Genomic DNA, 14285 nt, shown 5'->3' with positions numbered 1-14285 from the left:
ATCCCACAAAATGACCTAAATCATTCCAAAACTCTACCAAATTCCACAAAAATCCCACAGAATCTCCACAAATTCACACAAAATACATGAAAAATCCCTCAAGATCCCTAAATCTCCAAAATTTCCTACAAAATTCCTCAAAAATCACACAAATCCTCCACAAGTTTCCACAAAATCTAAGAAAACTTCCTCAAAATTCTTCAAGTCTCCTCCAAACCACACAAAGTCCTTGAAAAGGCCCACCAAATTCCAGAAACATCCCACAGAATCTCCACAAATTCCCACAAAATCTAAAACAAATTCCTCATAATTCTTCAAGTCTGTTCAGAATCCCACAGAATTCCAGAAAAATCCCCACAAAATTCCAGAGAAGTCCCACAAAATTCCCTAAATCATTTCAAAACCCTACCAATTCACAGGAATGTCCCACAAAATCTCCACCGATTCCCAGAAAATCCCACCAAAATCCCACCAAAATCCCTAAATCTTCTGAAAACTCAACCAAATTCCAGAAACGCCCCATAAAATCACCACAGTTTCCCACAAAATTCAAGAAAAACACCACCAAATTCCCTAAATCTTTTCAAAATACCACAAAATTCTTGAAAAGCCCCACCAAATTCCAGAAATATCCCACAAAATGACCTAAATCATTCCAAAACTCTACCAAATTCCACACAAACCCCACAGAATCTCCACAAATTCCCAAAAAATACATGAAAAATTCGTGATAATTTGTCAATTCTCTGCAGAATCCCACAAAATTCCAGAAAAGTCCCTCAAAGTTCCACAAACATCCCTCAAAATCTCCCCAAAATCCAACAAAATTCCAGAGAAATCCCACCAAATTCCCTAAATCTTCTCAAAACACGACAAAATTCTAGAAAAAAATCCCACCAAATCTCCACAAATTCCCACAAAATACATGTAAAAGCCCTCAAGATCCCTAAATCCCTCAATATCCCACAAAATTCCACAAAAATCACACAAAACCTCCACAAGTTTCCACAAAATCTACGAAAACTTCCTCAAAATTCTTCAAGTCTCCTCCAAACCACACAAAGTCCTTGAAAAGGCCCACAGAATTCCAGAAAAATCCCACTAAATTCCCTAAATCTTCTCAAAACACGACCAAATTCTGGAAAAAAATCCCACCAAATCTCCACAAATTCCCACAAAATACATGTAAAATCCCCCAAGATCCCTAAATCCCCTCAATATCCCACAAAATTCCACAAAAATCACACAAAACCACCACAAGTTTCCACAAAATCTAAGGAAACTTCCTCAAAATTCTTCAAGTCTCCTCCAAACCACACAAAGTCCTTGAAAAGGCCCACCAAATTCAAGAAAAACACCACAAAATTCCCTAAATCATTTCAAAATACCACAAAATTCTTGAAAAGCCCCACCAAATTCCAGAAACATCCCAGAAAATGACCTAAATCATTCCAAAACTCTACCAAATTCCACAAAAACCCCACAGAATCTCCACAAATTCCCAAAAAATACATGAAAAATCCCTGATAATTTGTCAATTCTCTGCAGAATCCTAAAAAATTCCAGAAAAGTCCCTCAAAGTTCCACAAACATCCCACAAAATGTCCTCAATATCCAACAAAATTCCAGAGAAATGCCACCAAATTCCCTAAATCTTCTCAAAACACGACCAAATTCTAGAAAAAAATCCCACCAAATCTCCTCAAATTCATACAAAATACATGAAAAATCCCTCAAGATCCCTAAATCCCTCAATATCCCACAAAATTCCACAAAAATCACACAAAACCTCCACAAGTTTCCACAAAATCTAAGGAAACTTCTTCAAAATTCTTCAAGTCTCCTCCAAACCACACAAAGTCCTTGAAAAGGCCCACAGAATTCCAGAAAAATCCCACCAAATTCCCTAAATCTTCTCAAAACACGACCAAATTCTAGAAAAAAATCCCACCAAATCTCCACAAATTCCCACAAAATACATGTAAAAGCCCTCAAGATCCCTAAATCCCTCAATATCCCACAAAATTCCACAAAAATCACACAAATCCTCCACAAGTTTCCACAAAATCTAAGGAAACTTCCTCAAAATTCTTCAAGTCTCCTCCAAACCACAAAAAGTCCTTGAAAAGGCCCACCAAATTCCAGAAAAGACCCACAGAATCTCCACAAATTCCCACAAAATCTAAAACAAATTCCTCATAATTCTTCAAGTCTGTTCAGAATCCCACAGAATTCCAGAAAAATCCCCACAAAATTCCAGAAAAGTCCCACAAAATTCCCTAAATCATTTCAAAATACCACAAAATTCTTGATAAGCCCCACCAAATTCCAGAAATATCCCACAAAATGACCTAAATCATTCCAAAACTCTACCAAATTCCACAAAAACCCCACAGAATCTCCACAAATTCCCAAAAAATACATGAAAAATCCCTGATAATTTGTCAATTCTCTGCAGAATCCCACAAAATTCCAGAAAAGTCCCTCAAAGTTCCACAAACATCCCACAAAATGTCCTCAATATCCAACAAAATTCCAGAGAAATGCCACCAAATTCCCTAAATCTTCTCAAAACACAACCAAATTCTAGAAAAAAATCCCACCAAATCTCCACAAATTCCCACAAAATACATGAAAAATCCCTCAAGATCCCTAAATCCCTCAATATCCCACAAAATTCCACAAAAATCACACAAAACCTCCACAAGTTTCCACAAAATCTAAGGAAACTTCCTCAAAATTCTTCAAGTCTCCTCCAAACCACACAAAGTCCTTGAAAAGGCCCACCAAATTCCAGAAACATCCCACAGAATCTCCACAAATTCCCACAAAATCTAAAACAAATTCCTCATAATTCTTCAAGTCTGTTCAGAATCCCACAGAATTCCAGAAAAATCCCCACAAAATTCCAGAGAAGTCCCACAAAATTCCCTAAATCATTTCAAAACCCTACCAATTCACAGGAATGTCCCACAAAATCTCCACCGATTCCCAGAAAATCCCACCAAAATCCCACCAAAATCCCTAAATCTTCTGAAAACTCAACCAAATTCCAGAAACGCCCCATAAAATCACCACAGTTTCCCACAAAATTCAAGAAAAACACCACCAAATTCCCTAAATCTTTTCAAAATACCACAAAATTCTTGAAAAGCCCCACCAAATTCCAGAAATATCCCACAAAATGACCTAAATCATTCCAAAACTCTACCAAATTCCACAAAAACCCCACAGAATCTCCACAAATTCCCAAAAAATACATGAAAAATTCGTGATAATTTGTCAATTCTCTGCAGAATCCCACAAAATTCCAGAAAAGTCCCTCAAAGTTCCACAAACATCCCACAAAATGTCCTCAATATCCAACAAAATTCCAGAGAAATCCCACCAAATTCCCTAAATCTTCTCAAAACACGACCAAATTCTGGAAAAAAATCCCACCAAATCTCCACAAATTCCCACAAAATACATGTAAAATCCCCCAAGATCCCTAAATCCCCTCAATATCCCACAAAATTCCACAAAAATCACACAAAACCACCACAAGTTTCCACAAAATCTAAGGAAACTTCCTCAAAATTCTTCAAGTCTCCTCCAAACCACACAAAGTCCTTGAAAAGGCCCACCAAATTCAAGAAAAACACCACAAAATTCCCTAAATCATTTCAAAATACCACAAAATTCTTGAAAAGCCCCACCAAATTCCAGAAACATCCCAGAAAATGACCTAAATCATTCCAAAACTCTACCAAATTCCACAAAAACCCCACAGAATCTCCACAAATTCCCAAAAAATACATGAAAAATCCCTGATAATTTGTCAATTCTCTGCAGAATCCTAAAAAATTCCAGAAAAGTCCCTCAAAGTTCCACAAACATCCCACAAAATGTCCTCAATATCCAACAAAATTCCAGAGAAATGCCACCAAATTCCCTAAATCTTCTCAAAACACGACCAAATTCTAGAAAAAAATCCCACCAAATCTCCTCAAATTCATACAAAATACATGAAAAATCCCTCAAGATCCCTAAATCCCTCAATATCCCACAAAATTCCACAAAAATCACACAAAACCTCCACAAGTTTCCACAAAATCTAAGGAAACTTCTTCAAAATTCTTCAAGTCTCCTCCAAACCACACAAAGTCCTTGAAAAGGCCCACAGAATTCCAGAAAAATCCCACCAAATTCCCTAAATCTTCTCAAAACACGACCAAATTCTAGAAAAAAATCCCACCAAATCTCCACAAATTCCCACAAAATACATGTAAAAGCCCTCAAGATCCCTAAATCCCTCAATATCCCACAAAATTCCACAAAAATCACACAAATCCTCCACAAGTTTCCACAAAATCTAAGGAAACTTCCTCAAAATTCTTCAAGTCTCCTCCAAACCACAAAAAGTCCTTGAAAAGGCCCACCAAATTCCAGAAAAGACCCACAGAATCTCCACAAATTCCCACAAAATCTAAAACAAATTCCTCATAATTCTTCAAGTCTGTTCAGAATCCCACAGAATTCCAGAAAAATCCCCACAAAATTCCAGAAAAGTCCCACAAAATTCCCTAAATCATTTCAAAATACCACAAAATTCTTGATAAGCCCCACCAAATTCCAGAAATATCCCACAAAATGACCTAAATCATTCCAAAACTCTACCAAATTCCACAAAAACCCCACAGAATCTCCACAAATTCCCAAAAAATACATGAAAAATCCCTGATAATTTGTCAATTCTCTGCAGAATCCCACAAAATTCCAGAAAAGTCCCTCAAAGTTCCACAAACATCCCACAAAATGTCCTCAATATCCAACAAAATTCCAGAGAAATGCCACCAAATTCCCTAAATCTTCTCAAAACACAACCAAATTCTAGAAAAAAATCCCACCAAATCTCCACAAATTCCCACAAAATACATGAAAAATCCCTCAAGATCCCTAAATCCCTCAATATCCCACAAAATTCCACAAAAATCACACAAAACCTCCACAAGTTTCCACAAAATCTAAGGAAACTTCCTCAAAATTCTTCAAGTCTCCTCCAAACCACACAAAGTCCTTGAAAAGGCCCACCAAATTCCAGAAACATCCCACAGAATCTCCACAAATTCCCACAAAATCTAAAACAAATTCCTCATAATTCTTCAAGTCTGTTCAGAATCCCACAGAATTCCAGAAAAATCCCCACAAAATTCCAGAGAAGTCCCACAAAATTCCCTAAATCATTTCAAAACCCTACCAATTCACAGGAATGTCCCACAAAATCTCCACCGATTCCCAGAAAATCCCACCAAAATCCCACCAAAATCCCTAAATCTTCTGAAAACTCAACCAAATTCCAGAAACGCCCCATAAAATCACCACAGTTTCCCACAAAATTCAAGAAAAACACCACCAAATTCCCTAAATCTTTTCAAAATACCACAAAATTCTTGAAAAGCCCCACCAAATTCCAGAAATATCCCACAAAATGACCTAAATCATTCCAAAACTCTACCAAATTCCACAAAAACCCCACAGAATCTCCACAAATTCCCAAAAAATACATGAAAAATTCGTGATAATTTGTCAATTCTCTGCAGAATCCCACAAAATTCCAGAAAAGTCCCTCAAAGTTCCACAAACATCCCACAAAATGTCCTCAATATCCAACAAAATTCCAGAGAAATCCCACCAAATTCCCTAAATCTTCTCAAAACACGACCAAATTCTAGAAAAAAATCCCACCAAATCTCCACAAATTCCCACAAAATACATGTAAAATCCCCCAAGATCTCTAAATCCCCTCAATATCCCACAAAATTCCACAAAAATCACACAAAACCTCCACAAGTTTCCACAAAATCTAAGGAAACTTCCTCAAAATTCTTCAAGTCTCCTCCAAACCACACAAAGTCCTTGAAAAGGCCCACCAAATTCAAGAAAAACACCACAAAATTCCCTAAATCATTTCAAAATACCACAAAATTCTTGAAAAGCCCCACCAAATTCCAGAAATATCCCAGAAAATGACCTAAATCATTCCAAAACTCTACCAAATTCCACAAAAACCCCACAGAATCTCCACAAATTCCCAAAAAATACATGAAAAATCCCTGATAATTTGTCAATTCTCTGCAGAATCCTAAAAAATTCCAGAAAAGTCCCTCAAAGTTCCACAAACATCCCACAAAATGTCCTCAATATCCAACAAAATTCCAGAGAAATGCCACCAAATTCCCTAAATCTTCTCAAAACACGACCAAATTCTAGAAAAAAATCCCACCAAATCTCCTCAAATTCATACAAAATACATGAAAAATCCCTCAAGATCCCTAAATCCCTCAATATCCCACAAAATTCCACAAAAATCACACAAAACCTCCACAAGTTTCCACAAAATCTAAGGAAACTTCTTCAAAATTCTTCAAGTCTCCTCCAAACCACACAAAGTCCTTGAAAAGGCCCACAGAATTCCAGAAAAATCCCACCAAATTCCCTAAATCTTCTCAAAACACGACCAAATTATAGAAAAAAATCCCACCAAATCTTCACAAATTCCCACAAAATACATGTAAAAGCCCTCAAGATCCCTAAATCCCTCAATATCCCACAAAATTCCACAAAAATCACACAAATCCTCCACAAGTTTCCACAAAATCTAAGGAAACTTCCTCAAAATTCTTCAAGTCTCCTCCAAACCACAAAAAGTCCTTGAAAAGGCCCACCAAATTCCAGAAAAGACCCACAGAATCTCCACAAATTCCCACAAAATCTAAAACAAATTCCTCATAATTCTTTAAGTCTGTTCAGAATCCCACAGAATTCCAGAAAAATCCCCACAAAATTCCAGAAAAGTCCCACAAAATTCCCTAAATCATTTCAAAACCCTACCAATTCACAGGAATGTCCCACAAAATCTCCACCGATTCCCAGAAAATCCCACCAAAATCCCACCAAAATCCCTAAATCTTCTGAAAACTCAACCAAATTCCAGAAACGCCCCATAAAATCACCACAGTTTCCCACAAAATTCAAGAAAAACACCACCAAATTCCCTAAATCTTTTCAAAATACCACAAAATTCTTGAAAAGCCCCACCAAATTCCAGAAATATCCCACAAAATTACCTAAATCATTCCAAAACTCTACCAAATTCCACAAAAACCCCACAGAATCTCCACAAATTCCCAAAAAATACATGAAAAATTCGTGATAATTTGTCAATTCTCTGCAGAATCCCACAAAATTCCAGAAAAGTCCCTCAAAGTTCCACAAACATCCCACAAAATGTCCTCAATATCCAACAAAATTCCAGAGAAATCCCACCAAATTCCCTAAATCTTCTCAAAACACGACCAAATTCTAGAAAAAAATCCCACCAAATCTCCACAAATTCCCACAAAATACATGTAAAATCCCCCAAGATCCCTAAATCCCCTCAATATCCCACAATATCCCACAAAAATCACACAAAACCTCCACAAGTTTCCACAAAATCTAAGGAAACTTCCTCAAAATTCTTCAAGTCTCCTCCAAACCACACAAAGTCCTTGAAAAGGCCCACAAAATTCTAGAAAAATACCACCAAATTCCCTAAATCTTTTCAAAATACCACAAAATTCAAGAAAAGCCCTACCAAATTCCAGAAATATCCCACAAAATGACCTAAATCATTCCAAAACTCTACCAAATTCCACAAAAATCCCACAGAATCTCCACAAATTCACACAAAATACATGAAAAATCCCTCAAGATCCCTAAATCGCCTCAATATCCCACAAAATCCCACAAAAATCACAAAAAACCTCCACAAGTTTCCACAAAATCTAAGAAAAATTCCTCAAAATTCTTCAAGTCTCCTCAAAACCACACAAAGTCCTTGAAAAGGCCCACCAAATTCCAGAAAAGACCCACAGAATCTCCACAAATTCCCACAAAATCTAAAACAAATTCCTCATAATTCTTCAAGTCTGTTCAGAATCCCACAGAATTCCAGAAAAATCCCCACAAAATTCCAGAGAAGTCCCACAAAATTCCCTAAATCATTTCAAAACCCTACCAATTCACAGGAATGTCCCACAAAATCTCCACCGATTCCCAGAAAATCCCACCAAAATCCCACAAAAATCCCTAAATCTTCTGAAAACTCAACCAAATTCCAGAAACGCCCCATAAAATCACCACAGTTTCCCACAAAATTCAAGAAAAACACCACCAAATTCCCTAAATCTTTTCAAAATACCACAAAATTCTTGAAAAGCCCCACCAAATTCCAGAAACATCCCACAAAATGACCTAAATCATTCCAAAACTCTACCAAATTCCACAAAAATCCCACAGAATCTCCACAAATTCACACAAAATACATGAAAAATCCCTCAAGATCCCTAAATCTCCAAAATTTCCTACAAAATTCCTCAAAAATCACACAAATCCTCCACAAGTTTCCACAAAATCTAAGAAAACTTCCTCAAAATTCTTCAAGTCTCCTCCAAACCACACAAAGTCCTTGAAAAGGCCCACCAAATTCCAGAAAAGACCCACAGAATCTCCACAAATTCCCACAAAATCTAAAACAAATTCCTCAAAATTCTTCAAGTCTGTTCAGAATCCCACAGAATTCCAGAAAAATCCCCACAAAATTCCAGAAAAGTCCCACAAAATTCCCTAAATCATTTCAAAATACCACAAAATTCTTGATAAGCCCCACCAAATTCCAGAAATATCCCACAAAATGACCTAAATCATTCCAAAACTCTACCAAATTCCACAAAAACCCCACAGATTCTCCACAAACTCCGCAAAAATACATGAAAAATCCCTGATAATTTGTCAATTCTCTGCAGAATCCCACAAAATTCCAGAAAAGTCCCTCAAAGTTCCACAAACATCCCTCAAAATCTCCCCAAAATCCAACAAAATTCCAGAGAAATCCCACCAAATTCCCCAAATCTTCTCAAAACACGACAAAATTCTAGAAAAAAATCCCACCAAATCTCCACAAGTTCCCACAAAATACATGTAAAAGCCCTCAAGATCCCTAAATCCCTCAATATCCCACAAAATTCCACAAAAATCACACAAAACCTCCACAAGTTTCCACAAAATCTAAGGAAACTTCCTCAAAATTCTTCAAGTCTCCTCCAAACCACACAAAGTCCTTGAAAAGGCCCACAGAATTCCAGAAAAATCCCACCAAATTCCCTAAATCTTCTCAAAACACGACCAAATTCTAGAAAAATATCTCACCAAATCTCCACAAATTCCCACAAAATACATGTAAAATCCCCCAAGATCCCTAAATCCCCTCAATATCCCACAAAATTCCACAAAAATCACACAAAACCTCCACAAGTTTCCACAAAATCTAAGGAAACTTCCTCAAAATTCTTCAAGTCTCCTCCAAACCACACAAAGTCCTTGAAAAGGCCCACAAAATTCTAGAAAAATACCACCAAATTCCCTAAATCTTTTCAAAATACCACAAAATTCAAGAAAAGCCCCACCAAATTCCAGAAACATCCACTTCTACTTGACTCCCTGTTCTAATGTGTAATGTCAGTATCATTCTGCTGCTTATTAAAAATGATTAATAGGCAAAATATGGGGTCAGAGGATGCAGAACTCATGTTTTTAATCTGCCCCCAAATATCCAAAGTACTGTTTCCTTTCAGTGGAGAAACGAATGAATTTAAATCTTCTAGTTTTGCTTAAAATTGCTGCATCATTTCTGAAGGCTTTGCTATTACCCAAATTCCACTCAAAATTGGTAGTGAGGTCTCAAGTCACTCTTGTTATGGGTCATGAAGTTCTGCACAGAATAGAAGAACCATGTGAGTCTTGGTGTGAGGCCACTGAAGCAGAGTTTTCTCTCTGGTTTCACTCACCCAACTCTCTTGTCATTCACAGGATCCTATAAGCACGTGAGATCAGTCTTAGAAAATAAATCCAAACTATTGCTTCTCTACCATAAAAAGTGTGGAAGTTACTTTCTGTTGTTTCCATTCTGATTCGTTTGTGTGAGTATTTCAGGTCCTCAAATTTGTCAGTGTCCTACTTGATCATCACATTTAATCCTTTAGAGGTGCTAAAGATGCTCTTGTCTAAAATGACTTTGGGGAACAGTCATTCTTTGATCTGCACTCAGTAATTGTTTGATTTGCTCAAAGGACTGTAATCCTATGACAGAAGAAGAGCAATTAAATATCAGAATTATTCAATTACTCTTAATGTAGGGATTTAAATGTGTTTTGTTGCATTGTAGTGGTTTTGAATATTTTAAGACACTTGCACAGGCATAGGGTCTGAAACTCATAAAACAAGAAAAATGCCTAATTGCTCTATGCATGGATTATTTATAACTGTGTGGTCTATGAAGGAATAAGAGTCCATAAAAAGAATGCCACTGAGTGTTAAAACCAATCTGCTTGCTACATTTTTATTGGGAGGAGAGTCTTAGCTCTTTGGTTTCAGAAACATTGTGTTATGGATATGGTTCTTGCTTTCTAATTTTAAATCAGAAAGAGGAGGAGTAAATATTGGTTGAGGAACTTGGTGTATCAGGGTATAATTACTCTATAACAGATGAAGCCATGAAGCCTTTGGAGATTTCTGTTCTATTTGCTCTGAAGTTTAGACCTTCTAATTTACTTGGGAGGGGCAGGGAGAGGTTAGAATTACTGTATCTGCATATGGATTTGGGGAGGCATACCCTGAGTTAGGCAGAAGTGTTTATGTCAGCCTACCTCTCTCTCTTCCTATTTATTTTCTTGGTTCGTTTCTTCTCTGCTCTCTTAATGAACACATGGATTTAAACCTCTTAGGGCACACTGAGGCTTCCTTCTGGTTCTCTCCTTGTCTGGAAGATACCAGCATAGGTTATGCCGGTGCATGGGTTTTGTCTAACAAGCTTGGCACAGAATTTGTTCAAGGCTGGCAAATGGTGGCATCAGGAATGCAAAATACATTTAATTTCATTGAACGTGTAAAATGATTTCCTCCTGAATTCCCTTAAGTGATGCAATTCAGCCCAGAGTCAAGTTTTACATCCAAGTTGTTACAGAAATAGTAATAATTCAGTCATATAATGGCTGAAACAGCACTGCTATAGTGCACAATTCAAATCTGTCCCTACAGTGGTACTAAAATCAGTTATCACCTTTGAAAGCTTCTCTGGACACTTGGCACTTAAATTGATCAATTGATCCATTAACGCTCCCCTTTTGCTAACCTATTGGTTAGTTGGTCTCCTTTAATTTTCCCCTTTGGTGAAGCAATTCCACTGGTCTACATGTAATTATGGTCCTACATGCCTTTTCAAAAACTGCATTTTGGGAAGCTTGTGCTGGTTTTTTTGTGGGAGAAGTAGGGAAATTGTTGTTACCTGTGGTAACTATCCAGAAAAGGAAAAGAAACCCCAAACCCCCATAGCTGATGTACTATATCTATCTGGTTTATATTTCACATGACCTAGAATTTGTTACCTGTGGCTGAAGGGAAACAAACAAACAAAAGCTACAAATGATAAAAAAGTCACAACTGAAAGAGGTGTAAGTTGTGAAAATGAGTTGGAAAGAAATGGCACTTGGAGTTGGATTAGATATAACAAGACCAGGCTTGCTCTGTTCTGAGAGTGAGGAATAATAGAAGAGATTGAAAAGTAACCTTAGCACTCAAGGGTCAAGAAGAAATAATGTTGGTTATTTTTCTTAACAACATCTTTTGATTTTAAATTTTCCTCTGATAATTGGCAGTATAGCAGAAGATGTATTCAGCAGCAACAGCAAATCTGTGCCACATTCAGTTTAACCATTTACCCATAGACTAGGAAATCAATGCTGTTTAATAAGGATAAAGGAGGGCAAAATTGTGATTCAAAACACTTTTCCTTCATAAAGCAAGTATTTTGTTTAAGCATTTTTAAAAATACAATACTGCTTCAGCAGAGTGTCCTAATAATGAAATAGTTTGTTAAATGTATACATTCAAATAGCCAGTAACTCTGTATTTACAGAGCTAATAGTGCTCTTGCTGGAAACACCAGGGAGGATAAAAACACTAAGTGGTTATTTTGCTTGGGAGAAAAATGATTCGGCTTCAGCAAATTGTCTGCTGATATTGAGGATTCTCAAACAACACATACCTTCCCATCCCTTGTCTACCTTGAAATCCCATTTCAATACGTTTCATTATCCTGTAAGTTAAATAAGAAAAGCTAAGAACGTAGGCAAGGCTTAACAGTGATGATCCATGTGAAGAGTGGTTATTTTTCTGTTTTACATTAAAAATTGAACAGGCTTTGAAAAGAAGCAGGCCCAGGTATTGTTTTGAAGTGAATTGTAACATCAGCAGAAGTCACAGAACTATCTACAAAGCCTGGGCAAGATTTTAACCTTTTCATTACCCAGATGAGACTTGCAGATTAATCCTTTTTTCCAGAGAAAGAAAAAGAGAGTAATCAACATGTGAAGAGACTTTATAAACTATTAGAGACAGTAAAGAAAAGAATTAAACTTCAGAAAAGGTAGAGAATAAGGAGATGCTTTATAAGCTGAAATATTTTTCTGTTAAAGCTATGGAGATGGACAATAGTGATCTGAAAAAACTCCTTTAATTCATGACAGAGTATATTGGGAGGAATGGCGGGTTCAAAGTGTGGATTTTGAGCAAAAGGTGGAGTAGTTGGGATACAGTGAGGTGCTGGAACAGAGGGGGGAGAAGTAATAGTTGAAGATTTAGGGCCATTGTAGAGGCAAAGAGAAAACTTCTGTTTCCAGAGAAGCTCACAGAGACAGATGAAGAGAACTTTTGCCTTTGAATAACTCGTCCTTAAAAATGACATCCCTAGATTCATTGACCCATACACACCTCATAGTGATGTGAAATGGGAGGAGTGAACTGATGACAGATTTCCGGGCAGCTGGCATCAGAAAAATAGAGAGCTATAACAGAAATAGCTTTCTTGTGAGAAACTCCATAGATTAGCAGAAGAAGACTTCTGTTTCTCTACAAAGACTGATGAAAAGACTAGCAGGAATTGGGACTGTTTTAAACACCAAAGTTCCAAACTTTTCTGTCTCTATATTGTCATGTGAGCAAGGGAATGGTTGGGTAGTGGGGGATAAAAGAGTTTTCTGGAAGTTTATTCTGGTGTTCTTATTCTTGTAGTTTTGTTAATAAACTTTCTCTATTCCTTTTAAATTTTAAGCCTGTTTTGTTCTTGTTCTAATCCATATCTCACAGCAAGAAATAAGTAAGTTTTTCAGTAATTTTTTTAGTTAATGCTTAAAAACCATGACAATAGAGAATATAATGTGTAGGCTCCCCAGTGCCCAGCTCAGAGGGACAATCACTGCCCTGGTCCTGCTGGCCACACTGCTGCTGACACAGAAGGCCAGGAGGCCACCGGCCTCCTTGCCCACCTGGGCAAATGCTGGCTTCATGTTTGGCCCCTGTTGGCGAGCACCCCCATGGCCTTTCCTGCCAGGCAGCTTTCCAGCCACTCTGCCCCCAGCCTGGGGCACTGAGGGGATTCTTGGGACACAAGGGCAGGACCCAGGCCTGGCTCTTCTGGAACCTCACCCCACTGGTCATACACCATCAATCCAGCCTGTCCACATGCCCCTGAAGATCCTTCCTACCCTCCAGCACATCAACACTCCCACCCACCTTGGTGTCATCACAAATTTCCTCCTGAGGATACCCTCAATGTCCTTGGCCACATCAGCAGGACAGACATTGAACAGGACTGGCCACGGGGGCCACCACTACTGACTGGATGCTAATTCAATACAGCACCATTCCCCACCACTCTCTGGACATGGCCATCCTGACAGTTCTTAACCCAGCAAAGAGGGCCCCTGCCCAAGCCCTGGGCTGTCGGCTTTTCCAGGACTCTGCTGTGGGATACAGAGTCTAACGCTTGGCTCAAGTCCAGAGAGACTCCATACACAGCTTTTCCCACAGCCCTGAGGCGCATCATCCTCAGCGCAAAGGACATCAGGTTGCTCAGGCAGGACCCGCCTTTCCTAAACGCTAAATCAGGCCGGGCCTGATCCCTCAGTTGTCCTCTCTGGGCCATGTGATCCCCCTCACGATGATCTGCTCCAGAACCTCACCAGGCCCCGAGGTCAGGCTGACAGGCCTGCAGTTCCTCACATCCTCCCTGCAGCCCTTCTTGGACCTTGGGTGTCCCATTGGCACCTCCAGTCACCTGGGACCTCCCTGACTGGCCAGGAATGATGACAATAAAGGATGGGAGAGTTGCTTGGCAAGCTCTTCCATGGGCTCCCTCAGCACCCCTG

At 38.3% G+C, this 14285-nt stretch overlaps 1 protein-coding gene across 3 annotated transcripts in view; it reads right to left on the bottom strand.

Annotated features, from left to right (window-relative positions):
• LOC147653239 (uncharacterized) overlaps window positions 1–14285 on the bottom strand; it is a 628925-nt gene that overhangs the window by 600552 nt on the left and 14088 nt on the right. The window lies entirely within an intron of this gene.

This window comes from Cyanistes caeruleus, chromosome 5, assembly GCF_971803275.1.
Source record: "Cyanistes caeruleus chromosome 5, bCyaCae1.hap1.1, whole genome shotgun sequence".
NCBI classification, from domain to species: Eukaryota; Metazoa; Chordata; class Aves; order Passeriformes; family Paridae; genus Cyanistes; species Cyanistes caeruleus.
This window is presented reverse-complemented; position numbering and strand designations above follow the sequence as displayed.